Source organism: Schistocerca cancellata, chromosome 7, assembly GCF_023864275.1.
Source record: "Schistocerca cancellata isolate TAMUIC-IGC-003103 chromosome 7, iqSchCanc2.1, whole genome shotgun sequence".
NCBI lineage: Eukaryota > Metazoa > Arthropoda > Insecta > Orthoptera > Acrididae > Schistocerca > Schistocerca cancellata.
Genome location: NC_064632.1, coordinates 223,216,158 through 223,239,480, shown reverse-complemented (window position 1 = coordinate 223,239,480; position 23,323 = coordinate 223,216,158).

The window sequence follows — 23,323 nt, the reverse complement described above, 5'->3', positions numbered from 1 at the left end:
GAACCAATTTTTCATGGCTGATACAGTATAGCCCGCTTGGCCTTGACGCTAGTGAACAGAAACTAAAATGTCAAAGGTTACGAATGTCCTTACCGACGATTAACTACTTCGCTAAGATGAGTATATGCGTAAAACAGAGCTTTTGAAGACAAAAACCGATTTTAGACACCTTTCTGAACCAAAGTAAGTGACTTTAGAGCGTTATGTAGATTATTCTATTTCTGTTATAGATTCCATGAAATGAGCTGTTGGTTTCAAAGAGAGATCTGTCATTTATGTGAAATATTATTAAGAAATAATTGTAGTGGGAAGCTGTAATTAGTGTTCCCAGTTCCTTGTATCTACATCATACTCCGAAAGCCACCTAATGGAGTGTGGCGGAGGGTACTTTCGGTACCACCACCAGATAGAAATCTACTCTGTAGGAATCAGCATGGGTTTCGAAAAAGACGGTCATGTGAAATCCAGCTCGCGCTATTCGTCCACGAGACTCAGAGGGCCATAGACACGGGTTCACAGGTAGATGCCGTGTTTCTTGACTTCCGCAAGGCGTTCGATACAGTTCCCCACAGTCGATTATTGAACAAAGTAAGAGCATATGGACTATCAGACCAATTGTGTGATTGGATTGAGGAGTTCCTAGATAACAGGACGCAGCATGTTATTCTCAATGGAGAGAAGTCTTCCGAAGTAAGAGTAATTTCAGGTGTGCCGCAGGGGAGTGTCATAGGACCGTTGCTATTCACAATATACATAAATGACCTGGTGGATGACATCGGAAGTTCACTGAGGCTTTTTGCAGATGATGCTGTGGTGTATCGAGAGGTTGTAACAATGGAAAATTGTACTGAAATGCAGGAGGATCTGCAGCGAATTGACGCATGGTGCAGGGAATGGCAACTGAATCTCAATGTAGACAAGTGTAATGTGCTGCGAATACGCAGAAAGATAGATCCTTTATCATTTAGCTACAAAATAGCAGGTCAGCAACTGGAAGCAGTTAATACCATAAATTATCTGGGAGTACGCATTAGGAGTGATTTAAAATGAAATGATCATATAATGTTGATTGTCGGTAAGGCAGATGCCAGACTGAGATTCATTGGAAGAATCCTAAGGAAATGCAATCCGAAAACAAAGGAAGTAGGTTACAGTACGCTTGTTCGCCCACTGCTTGAATACTGCTCAGCAGTGTGGGATCCGTACCAGATAGGGTTGATACAAGACATAGAGAAGATCCAACGGAGAGGATCATTTAGTAATCGCGAAAGCGTTACGGAGATGATAGATAAACTCCAGTGGAAGACTCTGCAGGAGAGACGCTCAGTAGCTCGGTACGGGCTTTTGTCAAAGTTTCGAGAACATACCTTCACCGAAGAGTCAAGCAGTATATTGCTCCCTCCTACGTATATCTCGCGAAGAGACCATGAGGATAAAATCAGAGAGATTAGAGCCCACACAGAGGCATACCGACAATCCTTCTTTCCACGAACAATACGAGACTGGAATAGAAGGGAGAACCGATAGAGGTATTGAAGGTACCCTCCGCCACACACCGTCAGGTGGCTTGCGGAGTATGGATGTAGATGTAGATGTAGATTCCTCCAAGCCTGTTCCACTCGAACAGTGCGTGGTAAGATTAATTGTCGGTAAGCCTCTGTATTGGCTCTACACAGGTCTGTGTGCGGCGTTCTTGAAGGTACATCACAAACAATTCTTATTATTTCGGTTCTGTTCCGTCTGCTGCGGGCAGGACTTCTAACACATCTACCACCGCTTCTTCTTTCATTGCATTGTCTTTCGTTAACCATACGACACAGACACTGTGGACTGAGGCGGGTACCTTAACGTACTGAGCAGCGAAACGTACGGTTTCTCAGTAGCTCTGATACAAACTATTCCACTGTTAAAGCGGTATACGTTGTGACCGCAGACTGGCAACCTGCATTAGTCAGCGAGTTAGTGTACAGACATCAGGTGCGAGACTTCGTGGTGCAATTAGCTACACTCTGCGTCATCGACTCATTGAGAGCAGTTGAATAGCAAAAATTGCACCAAGAGGTTTTAGGTTCTGAGGTACTGCGCTTCTTCGGGCAGTTCCACATGCCTTACTGCAACGGGACAACGCTGAATCACATTTCGCCAGGAATATGCGAGCCATCCTAGAAGACAAAGAGTGTCGTGACATTTATGGTCTGATGTGTCGCCCATCGAACTTATTTCTGTTGGTTGCCAGCCTGTTCATCACCGTCTTCGTACGACCCCTGTCGTCGCCTTGTTGACTCACATACAAATAATATATAAGGAGGTTCATTTCTTCGTTCCGTTCAGTGATTTCGATAGCTTCAAATCCCTCTGGACTTTCAAAGTCAAAAATCAAGCAAACTTCTGTTTACCCTTCTTACGAGTGTAGTGCCATCCACCTAATCGGTGGTATAAAATTGATTTCAGTCACATGTATCCTTCCTGGTGTTCCAGAAATAACGGAAGTTAATGAATATGAACTGATAGCGAACCACAACTATGAAGCGATGAGTAAAGTAAAGCCGTAACACTCGTTGTTCTTAAGTGTGTTCTTTGTAAGTGACATCATGGTCACTTTCGACTGTAAAAGTCATTTCTTTGTATTATTGCAATTTCGCTGTGTTGGCCATTAACAAGTGGTGTAACAGTGCTTTAACACATCGCAAAATCTAAAACTCTTTGACATGTTAACATGTCGTATTTAACAAGTAGTACATCAAATTATTACTCCTGTGCACTGTTTACACGACAAATCTGCTTTTTGCTGAAAACGGTATAGGCTAAACGTCCAAGTTATCATTCACATTACAACATTATATTGTCATTCAAAAGGAAAAATCAAGGCCTTCGAATTGTTCCTACCTAATATTCGTGTATGATCAAGAACTACTTTTGGAACTTGCTTAAAACTACAGAGAGGGGCAACAGATCATTATAATTTAAGCCTTAAAGATACGTGCTGGTCAAATTTCAACAAACTTATCTTTGATCTGGTAATTATAACATTCGAACCTAATGTTTACAATTGTTTTATAGATGTATAAATATAAAAAGTACAATCAGAGATTTGTTTTGGCTTCTCGCAGGAAACATGCAGCTACATGATTAATTTCGCTATTGTCCTGCCTGATTAGCTTTTTCCTGCTTGTTGGCAGAAGACTCAGAGTGTTCTGTAGGTTTTCTCCAGTCTGTTACAGTGTGTACTTAGAGCATCCCATTTTACCGTTTTCAGTTGTGGATATTCACTGTTGTGGATATTCACTGCATATGTGAGAGTCCACACTCTTATGCTACACAGCTGTACAGATTGGTGAAAGATTTTCAGATCTCCATCGAGTTGTGGATAACCACTGCACGTGTGAAAGTCCATCACTCTTATGTTATACAGCTGTATAGATTGGTGACAGATTTCCAGATCTCCATCGCGTTGTGGATATTTACTGCACGTGTGAGAGTCCATCACTCTTATGATAGCAGGTGTACAGATTGGTGACACATGTGCTCCGATCTTATTCACATAAACCATGCGGTTCAATCCCGCGTCTCGCCATCCTGATTTAGAATTTCCGTGATTTCCCTAAATCGCTCCAGGTAAATGCCGGGATGGTTCCTTTCAAAGGGAACGGCCGACTTCCTTCCCCGGCCTTCCCTAATCCGATGAGACCGATGACCTCCCTGTCTGGTCTCCTTCCCCAAAAAAACCCCAACCATAAACCATGTTACTGGTCTCCTCTGGCATTAGACGGTGTAAACTGGTGCAAGATGTTTGAAATCCTCGGAAAATAGGTATACACTACATGGAACGATGGGTAATATACAACAAATACAAGAAACAAGAAATAACAACAAGAATGAAAGACCAAGAAAGATGTGGTCGGAGTATAAGCAGGGTTGCAGTATCTCTCTTCTACTGTTCAATCTGTGCGCCGAAGAAGAAATGAGGGAAGTAAGATAAATCCACAGTTGTGCTATTAAAATTGTGAATGGAAGGTTATGAATCATAAGATCCGATAATGACATTATTATCGTCAGTGAAAGCGAGGAACAGTTACAGGAACGGGTAATGCAATGAACAGTATAAAGAGCACATAATGTGGACTGTACGTAAATCAAATTCAGACGTAAGTATTGAGGAGCAACAGAAATGGATTAACGATGAACTTCACATCAATACGGTGGGCCGTGCAGTAGATGAGGCAGATGAATTCTGCTACTCTGGAATGGAAAGAAACGAAAGATGTACGAAGACAGTCTAACACAGTCAAAGAGAGCATATCTCGCCAAAAGAAGTCGATTGGTGTAGAAATTAAGTCTTCATTTGATGAAGAATGTTGTAAGAATGCACATACGGAGCACAGCATTGTGTGGAAATATGTCGTGACTGGGGAATACTGCAGATTCATGAGTCGAAGCGTGTGACGTATGGAGTTACAAACAATGCTGAAAGTTAAATGGTCTCATAAGATAAGAAATGAGTAGGTTATCCACAGAATTGGCGAGGATAGGAACATATGGAAAACGTATGACTTGAAGAAGGGAAAGAATGATGGGACATGTGTTAAACGTAAACGTAAATTCCACTCACGGAGTAGGCCTTTGGCCAACTGCTGTCTACCGCTGCCTGGAAGGCAATACGGGGTGCGATCTATGATAGTGGGACATGTTATCAGCATGAGGCCAATCACACCGGCCGCTATTGCCAATAGATGAATCCTAATGATGCCGCTGTTTCTTTATTCAAGCAGCTTGTCATTTGGCCTCACGAGGCTGATTTGACCCCGTTCTAGACCTCCGGACCGTCTTGGACTCTTCAGCACCGAAGGCAGCGACACTTTTCATTCGGTTATGGAGGCACCTCGTGTGTTAGAAGATGAGGAAATAACTTCTGTGGTGTTAGGAGTCGTAGAGGACAAAACTCTCAGGGAAACGGAGACTGTAATAAATATAACTACACTGCTGGAAAAAAAAAATAGTACGCCCTTTAGAGATTTCCAGTCCACTCAAGACAGCGCATATGGAGTACATGAAATGGTTACATTTACAGATCAATAGCACAAGTGGTTCGTAGGTACCGGGTATCGACCGTTGCTGAAACACACATATTAGTACATGGTGTAGACTCGACGGGCGACAGTGCAGGCGCTGACTCTGGCGTCCAGTCGATAGTACAGATGGCGAATACTGTCCTGGGATACGTTACTCCACGCCTGCTCCACCTGTTTACGTAGTTCTGACAGAGCTGTTGGTTGACGAATCTCACACGTGCTCAATTGGAGCAAATTCTGGAGATGGTGGTGACCAGAGAAGTTGCTACTCGTCTTGCAGAGCACGTTGAGTTTCACGGGCAGTGTGTGGGCGAGTATTAACCCGTTGGAACAACATATTACCTTCCTGTTGCAATAACGGCAAAAGGACGGGTCTAACAACATTCTGCTCATACCGATCGGTGGTTAGCGGCGTCTCCAGAAACATCAAAGGTGAACGACGGTTTTGGCTTATCGCACCCAAGACCATAAGGCCTGTGGTAAGGCCAGTGACTCGTGGACGAATGCACTCTACGAGACAGCGCTGACCAAGTCTACATCGTACGCGCAAGTGATCACCACTTGTTTGCAGCAGAATCTGATACATCACTGAAGACCATGACGCGCCGTCCCACCTTCCAAGTGATTCTCTGATGGCATCAGTCGAGCCTTGGACGTCAGTGCTGTGACGTGAGTGGAAGACAGGTTTTAGGTGTGCGTGCCGATAGTCCCACTGCTAATAAAGGGTTCGCAACAGTTCGTACTGACGCTTCTGGGCTCACAAGCCCTCTTGTATGCGCTGTGATAGTTGTCGATCTGGCACTGCCGCCCTTACAATACAACGATCGTGGCGAGTGTCTGCGCTGTATGGACGTCAAGAACCTCGTCTACGGGTGTGAGCATGTTCACGCGATGATGACACCATCGTCATTGCACTAGTGACGCAGCGCGTGCAACTTGTGTGGCAGTTCTCCGAAAAGACCATCCCGCCACTCGAAAGGCCACAATTGGATCCTTTTCACACACGCACAGTTGGCTGTGGAGAGCACGAGTGAATGGTTGCCTGTTTGCTTCAAACGTCTGCACCACACTGAGCAGTCTGGCTGTGAGCTTTTCTTGTTAAAGAGTAGACACAGATGACGCCCTGGTAGCTACGCCACTACGCTGTGTGTTGGCGGACGACGTTGAAACCATCAACAATAAATCTACACTACTGGCCATTAAAATTGCTGCACTACGAAGATGACGTGCTACAGACGTGAAATTTAACCAAAAGGAATAAGATGCTGTGATATGCAAATGATTAGCTTTTCAGAGCACTCACACAACATTGGCGCCGGAGGCGACACCTACAACGTGCTGACATGAGGAAAGTTTGCGACCGATTTCTCATACACATACAGCAGTTGACCGGCGTTGCATGGTGAAACGTTGTTGTGATGCCTCGTGTAAGGAGGAGAAATGCGTACCATCACGTTTCCGACTTTGATAAAGGGCTGATTGTAGCCTATCGCGATTGCGGTTTATCGTATCGTGACATTGCTGCTCGCGTTGGTCGAGATCCAATAACTGTTAGCAGAATATGGAATCGGTGGGTGCTGGATCCCAACGGCCTCTTATCACTAGCAGTCGAGGTGACAGGCATCTTATCCGCATGGCTGTAACGGATCGTGCAGCCATGTCTCGATCCCTGAGTCAACAGATGGGGACGTTTGCAAGACAACAACCATCTACACGAACAGTTCGACGACGTTTGCAGCAGCATGGACTATCAGGTCGGAGACCATGGCTGTGGTTACCCTTGTCGCTGCATCACAGACAGGAGCGCCTGCGATGGTGTACTCAACGACGAATCTGGGTGCACGAATGGCAAAACGTCATTTTTTTCGATGAATCCAGGTTCTGTTTACAGCATCATGATGGTCGCATCCGTGTTTGGCGACATCGCGGTGAACGCACGTTTGAAGCGTGTATTCGTCATCGCCATACCGGCGTATCAGCCGGCATGATGGCATGGGGTGCCATTGGTTACACGTCTCGGTCACCTGTTGTTCGAAATGACGGCACTTTGAACAGTGGACGTTACATTTCAGATGTGTTACGACCCGTGGCTCTACCCTTCATTGCCGGCCGCGGTGGTCTAGCGGTGCTGGCGCTGCAGCCCGGAACCGCGGGACTGCTACGGTCGCAGGTTCGAATCCTGCCTCGGGCATGGGTGTGTGTGATGTCCTTAGGTTAGTTAGGTTTAAGTAGTTCTAAGTTCTAGGGGACTTATGACCTAAGATGTTGAGTCCCATAGTGCTCAAAGCCATTTGAACCATTTGATTCTACCCTTCATTTGATACCTGCGAAACCCTACATTTGAGCAGGATAATGCCCGACCGCAAGTTGCAGGTCCTGTACGGGCCTTTCCGGATACAGAAAATGTTCTACTTCTGCCCTGGCCAGCGCATTCTCCAGATCTCTCACCAATTGAAAACGTCTGGTCAGTGGTGGCCGACCAACTGGCTCGACACAATACGCCAGTCACTACTTTTGATGAACTGTGGTATGGTGTTGAAGCTGCATGGGCAGCTGTACCTGTACACGCCATCCAAGCTCTGTTTGACTCAATGCCCAGCCATATGAAGCCCGTTATTATGGCCAGAGGTGTTTGTTCTGGGTACTGATTTCTCAGGATCTATGCACCCAAATTGCGTGAAAATGTAATCACATGCTGGTTCTAGTATAATATATTTGTCCAATGAATACCCGTTTATCATCTGCATTTCTACTTGTTGTAGCAATTTTAATGGGCAGTAGTGCAGTATACGCCATGTAGCACATGCTGTCGTCGGATCAAAATCGACGTCGTCTTTCCAGGTGTACCAAATTTTTTTTTTTTCGGCAGTGTATTTGAAATCCTCTGATGCATCCTGTAAGTCAGACCAATCGGAATACTGATAACCGCCCCAAAATACTTGGATGATTCTCCTGCTTGAACCACCCTTGTTTTTGGTGACGTGCACTTAGTTGAAGCGTACATCAACCACTTTTCCCGCTGCGGTCTTTGCCACAACTCCGTGTTCTGCGAGACTCTGTATTAGGTTTATGTGAAAGAAGGGAAATCTACTATCGAAGGAGCCCGTCTCCATCCTCCCGTAGTAAACCTCGCGGTGAGTAGCAGCGCGTGCACGCGGCTAAGTAAATACCTGCGTGTGAGGCGCCGCGCGGTGGCGTGCAGGTGGGGCGTCTGAGGAGGAGCGGTGCAGTTGATGAGATTTCCGCGAGGGGCGCGTCGGCGTCGCCCAGAGCGAGCCGCGGGCAATTTCCGCGGCTAATGACAGGCCGGAATGCCTGCCCACACTCGGCGCGGCCGCGTCTTCTCCGCTTCATGCCTAATACAAACGTCTTTCATTATTCTCCGCGGCGCGGCGCTCCGCCAGTCGAGGAATGCACTTCCTACTTTTACACAGTCTCATATATTTCCCATGCTTTCGGCGTGCTTTGTGTGACAAAGTCAAATTTCGCAGAAACAGAATGCAGTGCGTGTTTGTTTACTTCGTGGACACCTCCTAATTGAGGGAGAATTAATGGTGAAATGTATGTTCTAAGGATCAAGTTATCTCAGCAAATATCCATGCGACATTACCTGTATACAGGGTGTTACAAACAGGTACGGCCAAACTTTCAGGAAACATTCCTCACACACAAATAAACAAAATATCTTATGTGGACATGTGTCCGGAAACGCTTAATTTCCATGTTAGAGCTCATTTTAGTTTCGTCAGTATGTACTGTACTTCCTCGGTTCACCGCCAGTTGGCCCAATTGAAGGAAGGTAATGTTGACTGCGGTGCTTGTGTTGGCGACTCATTGTTCTACAGTACTAGCATCAAGCACATCAGTACGTAGCATCAACAGGTTAGTGTTCATCACGAACGTGGTTTTGCAGTCAGTGCAATGTTTACAAATGCGGAGTTGGTAGATGCCCGTTTGATGTATGGATTAGCACGGGGCAATAGCCGTGGCGCGGTACGTTTGTATCGAGACAGATTTCCAGAACGAAGGTGTCCCGACAGGAAGAAGTTCGAAGCCATTGATCGGCGTCTTAGGGAGCACGGAACATTCTAGCCTATGACTCGCGACTGGAGAAGAACTAGAACGACGAGGACACCTGCAATGGACGATGCAATTCTTCGTTGACGATAACACTGATGTCAGCGTCAGAGAAGTTGCTGCTGTACAAGGTAACGTTGCGGAGAGTCCTACGGGAGAACCAGTTGTTTCCGTACCATGTACAGCGTGTGCAGTTGTTTCCGTACCATGTACAGCGTGTGCAGGCACTATCAGCAGCTGATTGGCCGCCACGGGTACACTTCTGCGAATGGTCCATCCAACAATGTGTCAATCCTTATTTCAGTGCAAATGTTCTCTTTACGGATGAGGCTTCATTCCAACGTGATCAAATTGTAAATTTTCACATGTGTGGGCTGACGAGAATCCGCACGCAATTGTGGAATCACGTCACCAACACAGGTTTTGTGAGAACGTTTGGGCAGGCATTGTTGGTGATGTCTTGATTGGGCCCCATGTTTTTCCACCTACGCTCAATGGAGCTCGTTATCATGATTTCATACGGGATACTCTACCTGTGCTGCTAGAACATGTGCCTTTACAAGTACGACACAACATGTGGTTCATGCACGATGGAGCTCCTGCACATTTCAGTCGAAGTGTTCGTACGTTTCTCAACAACAGATTCGGTGACCCATGGATTGGTAGAGGCGGACCAATTCCATGGCCTCCACGCTCTCCTGACCTCAGCCCTCTTGAGTTTCATTTATGGGGACATTTGAAAGGTCTTGTCTACTCAACCCCGATACCAAATGTAGAGACTCTTCGTGCTCGTATTGTGGACGGCTGAGATACAATACGCCATTCTCCAGAGCTGCATCAGCGCATCAGGGATTCCATGCGACGGAGGGTGGATGCATGTATCCTCGCTAACGGAGGACATTTTGAACATTTCGTGAAACAAAGTGTTTGAGGTCACGCTGGTACGTTCTGTTGCTGTGTGTTTCCATTCCATGATTAATGTGACTTGAAGAGAAGTAGTAAAATGAGCTCTAACATGGAAAGTAAGCGTTTCCGGACACATGTCCACATAACATATTTTCTTTCTTTGTGTGTGAGGAATGTTTCCTGAAAGTTTGGCCGTACCTTTTTGTAACACCCTGTATAAACTGCCGGAAAATGTTGCTTTACCAAAAAAGAATCAGTGTAGAGCAATAAAATATTACGTAGACGTTCGTCTAGGCAACATATTTAAGTTATTAACGCTGCAAGATCACAGGTTAATGTAAGCGCGAGATAAAACACTGCAAAAGTGAAATGTTGAATATCAAAGATGCAAGCGTGCGTACACTATGTTGTACAGGTGCCGGATGTCAGTTTGTGGGATGGAGTTCCATGGCTGTTGCACGTGGTCAATATAGGCATTGTTAATGCTCTTTCTGGATGACGCTGTAGGTGTCGTGTCATGATGTCCCGCATGTGCTCGATTGGAGACAGATCTGGTGATGGAGCAGGCCAAGGCGACATATGGTCACTCTAAGAGCATATTGGGTTTCAACAGCGCTAAATGGGCGAGCGTTAGCCTGTTGCAAAACACCCCCTGGGATACTGTTCATGAGTGGCAGCACAACAGATCGAATCACCACACTGACGTACAAATTTGCAGTCAGGGTGCGTACCATAACCGCGACAGTGTTCCTGGTCTCATACGAAATCGCACCCCACACGATAACTCAAGGTGTACGCCCAATACGTCTAGCATACGGACAGATGGGTTACAGGCCCTCGACTGTGGTCCTTATAACCAACACGTGGCCATCACCGGCACAGAGGCAGAACACAACACGCCTCCACCTGCCTTCCAGTGAGATCTCGCTTGATACCACTGAAGTCCCAGTTGGCTGTGGTTTGGGCTCAGTGGAATGCACGCTACAGGGCGACTGGCTCCGAGCTGTCTTGAAATAACCGATTTGTAACAGCTCGTTGTGTCCCTGTGGTGACAACTGCTGCTCAGATTGCTGCTGCAGATGCAGTACGATGCGCCTGAGCCATACGCCGAACACGTTTGTCTTTCATCTCGATAGTACCATGTGGCCGTCCGGAACCCGGTCTTCTTCCGACCGTACATACCCGTGACCACCGCTGCCAGCAGTCGTGCACAGTGTCTAGATTCCTGCCAAGTGTTTTTTCAGTATCGCAGAAGGAACATCCAGCATCTCTTATCGCTATTACATGACCTCGTTCAAACTCACTGAGGTGTTAAATTGCGTCTTTGTCGCTTTAAGGGCATTCTCGACTAATATTAACACAGCACGTCCAATCTCCAAGGTAACTAACGTTAATGATCGGTACAGCGTATATTTAAAGCAAACTTGATTTGCACCCTCAGAGTGGCGCTACTAGCGCCGCTCTTGTGCGACGGGTATGAAATTTGAATAGACATAAGCTTTCAGATGTAGAAAGACTCCTACTAACTTTCATTCGCGTCCCACAACCTTTTGTTGGTGTTGTGATTTTTTTTTTCGTCAATGTCATTTAACAGTGTCATACTCCATTTGACACTGGACTTCCTAACACTGATTTTCTCTAACTTCACTCCACGTTGTTCAATAGTAAATGTTCTTAATAGTTTCGTTTCCTTTCTCTTGTTTATTGTTTTGTATCTATAATGGTTCTGTTGGTAAGAAAGAGATTTTTTCCCCGTGATTCTTCTGGTAAAGTCATTAACGTGTATCACAAACAAATTTGGTCCGCATATTATACCCTGAGGAACATTTCTATTTTATTATTTTCATTCCAATAAGTCTTGCAATAAAACCTAAATCTTATTTGAGGGTTGTGTTACCTTTGATCTTTGTGTCTTTGATAGAAACTCCTTAGCTGCAGCTCCTATTCTTAACGATTATAGCATGTTAAGTAGAATATTAAAAGCCTGAGACAGAAATAAGAATACAGCTTTGAAGCACTGATCGTTGTGAAGAGCATCAAGTACCAATTTTGTAAATTCTAATGTGACTGATTCAGTACTTAACCACAGGAAGCTCCAACATACTCTTTGATCACCACGTCTTCCACGGGACGTTAAACTCTAACTTCCATATTTCTGAGGATGCATTCACTGGCATAGAAAGGAAAATTATTCTGTTATTTCGTAAGTTTTGTTCTGTCAGTTCCGTTTGATGCGACAGACTGTCGATCTTCATCTGCCCATGTTCTCAGGCAATTCTCGAAGCGATCACAAAAGACACGCCATCATTCGTTTTTGTTATTTGTGATCAGATAATAGGCTATTTTCCTGTGCTAAAAATATGGCGTGGATATTGTTATTCTGAATGATTTTAATGTTCCAATAGTATTTTCGGTCAATAATCTCACAAAGTATATCTTGTTTTTATGTAATTAAAGCTTAAAAATCATTAAATTTCGAGCTTTAGTCACGTGATCCAAAACGCTCTGTTACTGGCCGAAGCTCTGGTGACGTCACAGGCTAGGAGAAGGACGTTATAGGAGTGTTACCAAAAGTTACTACTGTTCTTCCGTACTTCTTCTGCAAACAGTTTAGTTTAGTGATGGACAACGGATTTGCAACTTTAAATTAACACTGAAAAGGAAGTTTGTCAAGGATGATAGTGGAAACCTTCTGATAATTGATGCATTTGTGGTCTCTTCTTCCTTCGAAAACAATCCAGGTTTTTATGTTGCCAAAATAAGAAACTTGAAACCTCCACTGTATAGCGACTGCGAATGTGACATAACAATAAGTTGCAGAACTGTCTTAAAACTGAGTAAGCGCTGTGATTGTTGCTAGAACTACTACTGTTTTTCAGGTACCGCCTTTCCCACTTTTCATATTTTCGGACAGCGTATTAACACTCGCCGGGAACTTCACAGCGTTCTCGTTTTGCCTCCAACAACTTTACTCACTGCAGTTTTTCTGTTCCTCTAGGTCATTAATTTACACCACTGGTCTGTTATGTCTGTACAATTTACTGCAGCAGAAATGTAAAGTTTCTGTTGTTGTACTGTGTATTTAACTATGGCTGAAACACTGTGATTTAGAAGTGCTTAAGCAGAACCAACTTTCATTTTATCGTAATGGCCTGGTGTTATTACATTACCATGTGCAGGTTGACAATTATTGAACAATATTAAATAAAATCGTCATAACTTCTGAAAGATTTACGTTAGGACGTTCAAACTGCACGGTTGGCCGCGGGGCATGATGGGAATTAGTATGCGCATGCATGGTTTGGTTTAGCGACGAAGCCCACTTTCATTTGGATGGGTTCGTCAATAAGCAAAATTGACGCATTTGGGGGGTTGAGAGGCCGCATTTCGCGATGGAGAAGCCTCTTCACCCTAAACGGACGACTGTGTGGTGTGCAATGTCCAGTCACCGAATAATCGGTGCGATGTTCCTTGATGGCACGGTGACTACCGAACTGTACGTGAAGGTTTTGGAAGATGATTTCATCCCCATTATTCGAAGTGCCCCAGATTTCGACACGATGTGGTTCATTCAAGACGGAACACGACCCCATTGAAGCAGGAGAGTGTTTGATGTCCTGGAGGAACACTTTGGGACCGCATTATAGCTGTGAGTTACCCAGAGGCCACTGCCATGGGCCTCGATTGGCTCCCATATTCTCCAAATCGGAACACGTGCGACTCCTTTTTGTGGGACTACATTGAAGACAATGTGGACACCAATAACCCCAAAATCATTGCTGAGCTGAAAGCAGCCATTCGGGAGGTCATCGACAGCATCGTTCAGCGAGTCATGTCACATCATCGACAATGATGGCAGGCATATCGAAAATGTCATAACCTAAATGCGAATATCTGTTGTGAGGTTTGCGTGTTGAATATAGTGTATGCACGCCGTAGTTTGTAACTAATTAACGTTTTTTTTTTTTTTTCATATAGTTCAATAATAGTCACCCTGGAGGTTCCAAGCGACGTTCATTTTTTTATCTTTTTCAAAATCGTATAAGTTTACAACACGATCTCTGGAGACAGTTTGATGTAGCAAATTACTGTCTTCAGCGACTTGCTTGAGAAGAATAATGTGGTCACAAACTGTTAAATGGATTCTCAGATCTTTCTTAAAAAGAGCTACATCAGGCATGAAACACAGATTCTTAACACCATCCTTATGATTCATCTCGAAAAGCTCAGCTGCAAAATGAAGCTAATTAATGAAAATAGATATTAAAATGTTGTATGACAACAATTTAAACCCCGTGTATAACTGTAGCACAAATAAAGTAAACTTAAGAATAGAAAGAAAAAATATGCTATTATTGACAAACGAACCTGCGACCATTGCTTTAACAATTCGGCGCGCTACCCACTATTCTATAACCACCAACGAGTTTATGTAGCTTGTTTACTTACATTAATATGACCCAGATATAAGCAAGCACCGTGACTACCATCTCATTTGGATCTCTATGAGTTGCAACCAGGTTTTACGTATCTTCTCAATGTTTGGAAGACTCAAAAACAAAATTTTACGAGCTTTTATAGATGTGTTTGAAAAAAGTGGTACTAAGCACAACTTGTAACCCATTTTCGGAAACGCAAATTCCATACGAAGATATCACTGTGAATACGACAGCAGGAGCAATGTGTTAGCCAAGGGCGTCACATGCATCACGTGATTCAAACGGAGCGTTTTAGCGGGCTTTTAAATTATTTGAATTTCATTATCGTTGGTTTTTAAAAATACTGAAATAAATGAGGAGAAAAAAGCATGTTATAAGCTAAACCGACATAATTAACTTTTTCAGACGATTTCCAGAAAACAGTCAAATCTCCTATTGGTGGGATACCTACCAACGCTCCGGGCATATGCAGGGTGATTCGGTTAAGAGGCTAACCGTGTCTGTTTTGATACAGTAGTAAGGAGTATGAACTACTAACAAATTACGTATTGTCGTGAACTCATATTCTGCCTCAACACCTTTTGTCGTGTACTCTTCGACAATGCTGTCTGCTCCAAAATGCAGACGGCACCATTATTTATCACTTCAGGTTTCTTATATGAGCAACAACTGCTAATTGCTTCTAATTCGAAAAGTATCCTTGGAACGTCAAGTTGGTGTAACACTGCACGATCATTTCGGCACATGTTAAAAATAAGCTCAGTCTGCTTCACAGATACAGTACTGAAAAATGAATAAAGAACACCTTCACGCAAGTGACTGGGACATGGCAGCATACTTGGACGGGACACGTTGAGAGGGCAGATCATGCGATGAACAAACTCGCAGCGCTGCGAACAAACTAGGAACTGCGTTGTTGTTGTTGTCTTCAGTCCTGAGACTGGTTTGATGCAGCTCTCCATGCTACTCTTATCCTGTGCAAGCTTCTTCATCTCACAGTACTTACTGCTACCTACATGCTTCTGAATCTGCTTAGTGTATTCATCTCTTGGTCTTCCTCTACGATTTGTATCCTCCACGCTGCCCTCCAATGCTAAATTTGTGATCCCTTGATGCCTCAGAACATGTCCTACCAACCGACCCCTTCTTCTTGTCAATTTTTGCCACAAACTCCTCTTCTCCCCAATTATGTTCAATACCTCATCTTTAGTTATGTGATCTACCCATCTAATCGTCAGAGCCAGAAGCAGCCAGTCCGCAACTTTGCTAGCATCCAGTGAAAATGTGGACCTGAACCGTTTGTGCTAGTGACGGAGTCTGAGCGAGAGCGTATAGCGGGTCTGCGTGAGGCTGGGTGATCGTACCGCAGTAATGTGTCAGCGTGGGTGCAGAGGTCTCCACAGTGCATCGATGTCATGGCCAGTGGTCAGCAGAATGTGCACATGCCCGTCAGGCTGGGTCCGGCCTAGCCTGGGTCCAGACAGTGGCGACGAACGCACGGCAAGATCGTCGCACCTTACATGTGCCGTACCGGGCCGCACTGCGACTTCAAAACAGATTAGGGACACTGTTACCTTGGGGATATCACCGAGCACCATTTGCAACCGTGTCTGTGAAGCAGACTACGTTCCTGCTTGCTGTTTGGGCGTCTATCGCTCACGCCCCAACGTTGTGCAGACCCGTCCAGTGGTGTCGAGATAGGCGCTAGTGGAAGAACAACTTTTTGGCTTCAGTGATGAGAGTCGCTTCCGCTTTGGGCCAATGATGGCCGTGTGCATATGCGGCATCGTGTAGGTGAGTGCCAACATTTGGAATGTATAAGACAGGAGCATACAAGGCGAACACGCAGCATAATAGTGGGGTGTTCCATGTCTTACAGTGGCCATTATCCTCCGGTGATCGTTGAGGGAACATTGGGCAGTGTACGGTACATCCAAAACATCATTCAGCCAGTTTTGCTACAGTTCGTGCACCTACAAGGCGGTACGCTTTTCCAACATGACAATGCACGTCTCCATGCGATAACTTCAGCCTGCTTTAATGGGAAAGTAGAGCATACAGGGTACTAGCGGTGACATTTCGCGCGCCCTATCCACTGTACTTGATGTGTATGCGTCTGTATGTGTGATTGTTGTGTATAGCCTAACGACCGTATGAAAAAATATCCCTCTGCTGGATCGACGAATTCATTGTGTTCTTTTGCATTTTCCTGTAGTGTATTTTATATTTTTATATTTCACGCTTTAATAACTTCGGCGTTTCCCATAGTCAGGTCTGCATCTACATACATTCTCCGCAAGTCGACATGGCAGTATGGACCTTCTACCATTTTCAGTGAAGTGGAGCAAACGGAAGAACGACTGTCTACATGCTTCTGCAAGAGCGCCGCTTTTTCTTGTCTTCACAACTCTTACGCGACATATACGTTATTGGAAGCCGAATCGTTCCGCAGCCTGTCGCGAATGTTACTTCTCTAAACTTTTTCAATAATATCTCGCGGAAAGAATATCTTCTCCCCTCGAGGGATTCCCGTTTGAGTTCATGAGGCACGCTGCTGAATTACTTCGATGTCTTCCTTTAATACGACACAATGGGGATTCTAAATACTCCAGCATTACTCAAGAATGTCGCACAAATGTTCTGTGGTCTCATTTGTAGATGAGTTACACTTTCCTAGAATTCACCAGTAAACCAAAGCCGACCTCTCACCTTCCCTACATCTTACCGTAAGTACCACTGCGCCAATGCTCTACTGTAACTTTCGAGACTGAAAATCCAATCTGCATCCTATGCCACGCCTATCAAGGAAATCAAAGCTCACATCAGTGGTTCCACATGTTGTGTCAGCCAGTTATCTCATCTGTCGAGTCTCCAACAAGGAACGCTTAATGGCCATGTCTCCTCGCAATTCTTTGGCACCTCTTCGCACACTTTCTCGAACTCGACATAACTCTTGAAAAAGATACAGATAAATAACAGAACAACAGAGATTTGTTGTTACAGAATACTGCATTTTTATAATTTTTCTTTACTAATAAAATTATTACTCGAATAGTAGCAGAAATATGGGATGTAGCCGAACATGGCATCGACCCTTAACGCAGTGCGGTTCCGCAGGAATTTTTCCGCCCTACAGTTATTTGGCAAACTTTGATCGATTCGGTGTCCCGTAAATTTCTCTAACATTATTATTTTTTAAATGATTGTCTGTATGCGTTCTCTTCGAAACAAAAGCAACCAAAAGCTGTAGTACCTTGCAACCAAACATATTAGTCAAGGTAAAATTACAAGGCTCGTCAGTTGTTAGTCAACAGTGTAATCTAAAGAACGGCATCAATTCTACCTGTCAGTTTAAATAACTGGTTTATTAATAATTACTAACTAATGTGGAAAATATGTTCCTTTTAGAGTGCACAGACTGGAAACTAGCCAGCAGTGCTGAATGAAGTACTCACTTAAGCTAAGAGCCTGTATGAAACTATGTGGTTCTTTAAATTTATTGAGGCTGTTGTGTCACGTCGAGTGTATGCAAACAATTCAGCAGAAAGCCAGAAATTTTTGTATCTTTGCCACTCCCGCTTCCCTGTGCCACTCCACTGGCAGAGGGTAGTCGTGGCACTGCTATCAGTTTCCCCCTTCCCTATTCCATTCGCGAATGGTGGATGGGAAGAATGATTATCTGTAAACCTTCTGAATTAGCTCTTATTTCTCGAATTCCCCGTCAAGGTCATTGCGCGAGACCTATGTGGGAGGAAGTAATATGTTGCCTAACTCTTCTATGAACTGAAACCGCCCGACCGCTACGGTCGCAGGTTCGAATCCTTCCTCGGGCATGGATGTGTGTGATGTCCTTAGGTTAGTTAGGTTTAAGTAGTTCTAAGTTCTAGGTGACTGATGACCTCAGATGTTGAGTCCCATAGTGCTCAGAGCCATTTAAACCATTTTTTAAGGAACGTGTTATCAAAGAGGGCGCCATGTCTGAGGCGCTCTGGATCTCGTGGGCGAACAGAACGATCTTAGTTTCGCAAGATCTATGTGCCACTTGTGGCTTCTTTTGCGAAACAGTGGCAAAATGAGTCAAAAAAGCAACCGGATGATCCTATGTATAAAGTTTTCCCAACTGATTAATTGTATGCGCACCCTTCCAGCTAAACAGTTTAGTCGAGCTAAGATTACAAGACTTATCGATTTCGAATTTGTAATTTGAACGATGAAAGAATGGTGTGTGAATTGAAATGTTTGCCAGAATCGTTTCCGTCCTACTTACGGCGACTTCCCTTTCCATTTACGGCAATACTTGTGCCGTCTTTGGTGAAGGAACGGCGATATGCGCCGAAAAAGCAGCGAATCGTATTACACTGTCTGTCACTGAGTAATTGCCCTCCCGACGTCTACATTATTGCTGCAGTAGCGTGATTTCCGGATTACTGCACCCAGCCTGCACGTTTTGCGTGCAGTTATGGTTCAATAACGCCCAATGTCCCTCCCGCAGGGGCGCTGTAAGAGAGCGGCAGCTGGAAATGCACCGCAGTAGCGAGACTAAAGGGTGCGGTGGCCGGCCGCCTCCAGTCTCGCACATGACGATTTCTCGGTAGCCGCTTCTTCTGGCGCTGCCGTTCTCTTCACGCTCGGGCAATTAGTAGTCCGTGCCCCCGCGCGCCGCGGCGCGGCGTGACCGCTGCCGCGGGACCGGCCCACAATGGCAGATGCTGATGCGGGCGCGCGCTCCGCGCTTATTGAAACGGGGGCACGCTCTTCCGTAATGAGTGTTTTTGTCGCGCGCGGCTCTCTGACGTAGCGGTCTGCGGCTGACACCGCCGCGAGGGCGATTCGCGACGCCCCTCTTGTCTGGAGACGTTTATATTAATTTAGTCAGCGGGTAGGGTAGGCACTGTGCACGCTGCAGCAGTGCTGCTGGCAGTGGCCCTGCCAGGGGCGTAGCTTGGCTGCATCCGGATTGCTTTACGGATTACGAACTTTTCCCTTGGCTTATAAGGAAACAGCACCAGCCTGACCTCTCACGAGGTGCGATAAAAAAGAAACGGGGAATTTTTAATTTCACGGGATCGATACATCCGATTTCACAATTTTTTTTGTCCAGTAGGTCCACCTGTTCCTGGTACATATTTTCATTTTCAGCTGTTTTGAGTATTTAGTTAATTGTGGACAGGCCAAAAGGTTGTACGTGTTTTCGAGTGCTCGGCGAATTTTTATTTTCGAAAAAGATGGATCAATGGATCTGCATTAAATTTTCCCCGAAAAATGGAATAAAGTGCAGCACCGCATTCAAAATGTTGACAGTGGCTTTTGGCGAATCTACTATGAGCAAGACAACAGTTTACGACTGGTATAAACGTTTCAAAGAGGGTCGAAGGGACGTTGAAGATGACGTCCGCCCTGGACACCTAGAACATTAATTATTGCCGACAGTGTGAAAGAAATAAAGAAAATTTCTCTGGATGAGGATGATGATGAAGATCATGATTGCTTTGCGGGGCGCTCAACTGCTCGATTATCAGCGCCCGTACAAATGCCCAACCTTTGCTCAGTCCAATCTCACCACTTTCATGAATGATGATGAAGTGATAAGGACGACACAAACACCCCGTCATCTCGAGGCAGGTGAAAATCCCTGACCCCGCCGGGAATCGAACCCGGGACCTCGTGCTCGGGAAGCGAGAACGCGACCGCGAGACCACGAGCTGCTTTTTTCTGGAAAATCGCTGATCACCATCAGTGAAGTCGCTGACAGTGCCGGCACATCATTCGGCTCATGCCAAGCAATTTTTTCGGATGTTTTGGGGATAAAACGTGTAGCAGCATAATTGTTCCTAAATTGTTCAATTTCGACCAAAAACGACGTCGCTTATACATCGATCAGCAATTGCTGAATGAAGTCGACAAACATCCAGAACTTCTAGAGAAGCTTATAACAGTGGCGAAACATGTGTATATGGATATGTCGTCCAAACTAACGCCCTATCATTCCAATACAAACTGCCTGAAGAGCCAAGACCGAAAAAAATTCGATAAGTTCCATCGCATGTGAAGGTTCTTCTCACTGTTTTCTTCGATTACAATGGGGTAGTCCGTCATGGTTCCTGCCTTATAGTCGTACAATCAGTAACGAATACTACCTCGAAGCTGAGCGCCGTCTGCATGAAGCTATCCAAAGAAAACGACTAGAACTGTGACAAACCAACTCCTGGAAATTGCATCACGACAATGCTCCCGCTTATACCTCAATGCTTGTTTCTGATTTTTTGGCAAAAAACAAAACCGTTATGTTGTCTCAGCCACCGTATTCGCCGGACATGGCTCCCTGAGACTTCTTTCTGTTCACGACGCTGAAGAGAACCATGAAAGAACGTGTTTTGAGAACCAAGAAAGAACGTGTTTTGTCACCGTTGATAAGATAAAAACGGAATCGCTGAAGGAGCTGAACAAGATAACGAAAACGGTTTTCCAGAATTACTTCCGAGACTGGAAAAAGCACTGGTATAAGTGTGTTACATATGTGAGGGGGATTACTTTGATGGGGAGAAAGTTTATGTTGATGAATAAATAAAGATTCTTTAAGAAAAACAAAATTCCCCATTACTTCTTGATCACACTACGTATTTGAAAGAAGGAAAAACGCACTTCCACGATATCAGCCACAGCAATCCACTCCGTGCGACAAATTGGGCCATAATTTTGATAGCACATCTTATGATCAGCTAAAAGTGAAGCTTTTAAAGTTCCCACTTACCGGTGGTTCGTCACTCGCTCCACAGTCGCCTAATGGTCGAGCGCGCAGTACTGTACATATGTTTGTGAACTACTATTTGGACACTGTTAACATGATTTGTTCACTGTGTCGAAATGCACGGTTTTTAACTTTTAGCCGGTGTCTGTGATTGCTTTGGACATTTTTGCACTGCGATTCACAAATGCACCGCATAAGAATGAAACGAATTAGTGGGTCATTAAAGATTTGTGTAGATCTATCCAGTTACTAATGTTGCTGCTGTGCCTTAATTTCTTTGGATTTTAAAACTGGCCACTGTTAAAGTGAATTGTAAGGGCCGATCACAAAGTTTCCTTTAAAAGGCTACACTAACCCTTTACCTACATGTCGGTGCTTATATCACCGCATCGGACTCGCGCTGGGTTGCATATGCGCTGTAGCATCACCCTGAAACGGAAATTTTTTGATCGGCCCTTTGCAGGACATGCAAACGTGACTGGTCCGACTGAATTGTGAAACGAAAATATTTAACAGTTGGCAGTATCTGTATAGTTCGACGCCAGCCGTATTAAATTATGAAATGCATTCGCAAAATTGTAAATACTGTTGTACAACAGCTGTGCTGTTTACTAGTAACGTATGAAAATTTGAGCCGGGCGGGTACTAGTATCCACATTTCTCGCTTTACGTGAAAGGTCGGTAATTCGGGTTCGAGTCTCAGTCCGGCATAAATTTTCAAATGTTACTAGTAAATCGGACAGCTGTTGTACAATCATATTCGCAGTTTGCAAATGCATTTCATAATTTAATACGGCTGGCATCGAACTATACAGACTCTGTAAAAAAAATAGACACTGCTCAAGTGTCAAATATTTTCGTTTCACAAATTAATCAGACCGGTCACGTTGAACCGCAGCGCATCTCCTGCAAATGTAGATGGGGTAATGAAAAAGTTTCCATTTGAGGGCTTTGCTGCAGATCATATTCAATCCAGTATATGTATTTAGCTGCAGTATATCACCACACGAGACTATTGTTAAAATATTACTGAACATATATATGCGTGGACATATTGCATATTCATATTGCGGAACTTACTATTTTTCGGGTAGAATGACATGTGTTCTCGAAAAAATATTTCTGTTTCCCCGCCCTCAGCATTCCTCGAATAAGAGGGCTCTGGTTGTCACGCAGCCGTGCAATAATTCGCGCCCAGGCATTAGGCGGCTGCATTGGGACGGAGCGAATGATACACAACCGGTGCGCGCGAAAGGTTAAAAGCTGTACTTTTACATGGTCATAAATGCGTTCCATAAGAATTATGGCTCAAAATTTCTCGCGGGATAGATTTCTGAGACTGATATCTTGCAAGTATGTTTGTGCCTCCTTAAAATGTGAGATCAAGTTGGTGACTTTCCTTGTTATTGCAAAGAGTTGGTTTACAGCCGGGTTGCTTCCTTGCTAATACTTATTGAATTCCGAATCGTTCCGACTTGAATGTCCTTCTATATTCATCAACAACACGAAGTCATACTTATCGACTTCCATGCATCATCTCCATCTTCGCTAAATCCTGCACTTGCGTTCTTCTTCTATATTTCGTTAGTTGTTTCCATACTTGGACTCAATTGTTCGAATTGTAGCAGTTGTACTTTTGTGCGTCTACTCATATCAGTTCTGCTTCCATATTCAGGGAATTTCAAGAAGAATAATATCTGTAGGGTGTTAAAAAAGAACTATCCAGTATTTCAGGGGATGATTATATGCATGAAAACAAAACAAAAAAGTTCTTATAACCTTGGGTCCTACAAAGCATCTGACTTATGACCACTTGTCCAGAGGAGGTGCTCAACATTCATCTCAGTGCCTGCCTCTGCCCTTCGCTGCAAGGACTCACGCACTCTTTTAAATCGCCGTTGTTGCTTCTGAATGTGTTCAGATGCACGAAAGGCACGATTGTGTAGTGTCTGCACATCGTTTATTCGAATGGTATAGATCAACTGCTTCATGCGTCCCCATAACCAGAAGTCTATGGATTTAGGTCCGGGTACCTCCTCGGCCAAGGTATGGGACCTCCCCGGCCAATGCACCGCTTTTCAAAT